Source organism: Ctenocephalides felis, unplaced genomic scaffold (assembly GCF_003426905.1).
Source record: "Ctenocephalides felis isolate EL2017-DRISC unplaced genomic scaffold, ASM342690v1 CF-g0.4_SCAFFOLD_01886, whole genome shotgun sequence".
In the NCBI taxonomy this organism is placed as follows: domain Eukaryota; kingdom Metazoa; phylum Arthropoda; class Insecta; order Siphonaptera; family Pulicidae; genus Ctenocephalides; species Ctenocephalides felis.
Window position 1 is genome coordinate 11,421,522 of NW_020538040.1, and position 2,942 is coordinate 11,424,463.

A 2,942-nucleotide genomic window follows, 5' to 3' on the forward strand; every position below is an offset into this window, starting at 1 on the left:
ATAATATTAAAAATAATATTGTATATAGTATATATAATAATTTCATTTCATATATTTTCTTCTGCGACGGCCCTAAAATAAAATAAGTATAATTAATAATATTAGATAACCACGCTTCACTTCTTATCTAACAAACAATTCTATTCATAGACTTTCAAAATCTCTGACAAGGATTGTTGTGTATCGGCCAAAATGTAGCCAAAATTTAATAGATCTTAAGTAAATATACACACAAATATATATATATATATATATATATATATAATATATATTATAATATATATAGATATATATATGTGTGTGTGTGTGTGTTTAATTTGAGTTTAAATTCGGGTGTAACATCAATAAAAATAGTATGAGAGTTTTTTTAAAAGTTTATTTATCTAAAATCCATACGTTTCGGCTAGCATCTTAGCCATCATTCAGTGGTAATCAAATTAACTATAAAAATTGAAACTAAATAAGTTATATGTAAGAAATTTCATAAAAAAACAATAATAATAATAATAATAATAATAATAATAATAATAAAAACACTTACAATTTGTATCCTAATATAGCATATGAAACCATTATTAATCCATATTAATCTAAGATGCTAGCCGAAACGTATGGATTTTAAATAAATAAACTTTGAAAAAAATTGTCATACTATTTTTATTGATGTTACGCCCGAATTTTAAACTCAAATTAAACATATATCAACATCAAATTCAAGACTATTCAATATATATATAATATATATATATATATATATATATATATATATACACATATGCGACTTGTATGCGTAAAAAAGTCGCATAGGCCACATATGATTTTCTGATACCATATACCATATCTCTAAAATGAATTCTGATGTCCCGTGTATAGACCCAAAGATTGGGTCAAATTTAAAAAAAATCCTGTTTTGGCTCATTTGGAGCGCCCCAATAGTGTCGAAATATATAACCGACCCCCAATAACTTTGGAAAGCCGAAATCGATATACCCATGTTTATGGTACACCCCCTGTGAGCTTCCTTAGAGGTCCCGCATACAAAAATTGCATCATTTGTCAACATGACAAAAATCAGCGATTTATTTTTATTATAAAATCTATTTAATCATAACATATGTAAATAAAACTATGTAAAACTTATAAATTATTGCTTAAAGCGCCTTTTTTTATTTCAAGTCTGGAAAATTTCGCACGGCTGTCTATTGTCGGCGCCACAAAAGAAAAATTGAAACAAAAAATTTTAATTTTTTTTTGTGAAAATTTTTTGTGTGTCTAAATTAATATCAGAAAAAATGTTTTAAAAAACATTTTTTGCTAAAAATACCAAAAACAATGATTTTTTGCAATTTTTGCATGGAAGACCTCTAAGGGAGGTCTCAGGGGTTGAACGAACGGGCATGTGTGGATCGGCCTTTTGAAGTTGATGGGGGTCGGTTATACATTTGGACGCAATTGGGCACGCTAAATGTTGCCAAAACGGAATTTTCAAAAATTTAACCCTTATCTTTGGGTCAATGCACGGGACATCATAATTCATTTAAAGATATGGTTTCTTCAGCAAAGTATCTTATTTTGTTCCTAGTATCCAAAACCCATATATGCCTAAGCGACATTTAAATCGAATAGATATTTATATATATATATATATATATATATATATATATATATTTATATATTAGGGTATATAATCAACAAAGAACATTTTAAGTAAAATTTATACTAAGTATTTCTACCTCTATGGGCCTTCAGTTCGCGGGCGTTTGCCAAACCTCGCTCCTCTGTGTCCCCGGTGCCTCCTCGGTCCCCTATAATTAGGGTTAAAAATATTTGGGCCCCAAAACCGAGGTGGTGGGTGGGGATGCATGGGACCCAAAAACGGGTGTGGCGGTACTGGATACATTCCGGGTAGAATTGGACCGAAAAGAAGTGGTGGAGGAAGAATGGTGGTATCTACTATTGTAGGCTGTGGATTAATTTCCGAAGCAGACGTAACAGGTACGAGTTCCTGTAAATATTTTTTTTAAAATAATATCGATATTTAATCATTATTATTATTATGCTTTTTTGCTTTTATTAGAACTGTTTATTGTGTTCCATAAGCTGCAGTGTACTATCCTTAATATAAAAAAAGCTCTTAGCCCAGTCATCTTAGGTTAAATTAGGCAAGAATCTCGTAAGGTGAGATACCCAGCTGTAACTTTGTAAATAGTTGTATATTGACACCCTTAATGTTGTCTCAAAACCTACATATGGTAGGGTGTGCGCAACTATAAAATTTCGGGGTCAAAGGTCACAAAAAATCGCGGTTTTTCGCTTTTTTTGTAAATATCTCATTTCCTATGGGTTTTTGCTATTTATGTTTATTATCAATATTGTAGAATACAAAATTCTCTACAAATTTTGTTTGAAATTTTTTTTTATACGGTGAACCGTTTTCGAGATAGAGGGCGGAGAGCGCGGTCATAGCATCCTTCAGGTCAACCGATGCCTTCGGTCAAAAACGCGCCATATATAGTTGATGAATTGAACTCGCTAGTAATGATTATAAACATTTGTCAATTTTTATTAACTATTTTATTATATTTTGTCATTTTTTTCGTGCCTTAAATCTATATTTATTCAATAATACTGATCACCTAAATTCAGATCACTAAAATTAAAAAATAATAAGGAAAAAACTTAAATCATAATATGATTATGTTTCACAAACACTCTTAAATTTTAAATAGAAAATAATTAAGTGCATTTCTTTAAATGTAATGTAAATTTCAAAATCCTTCCTCTTCCAATCCAGCAGAGAAGATACTTTTCTATTATAATTGATAAATACATAAATTATTTACAAAGGCATTACAGGTCCAAAATAATTGTTGTATTTGACGGATATTCAGACTACAGTAAGAACGTAAAAGCTATGGGAGCAGCTGAGAAGAACTGCACTT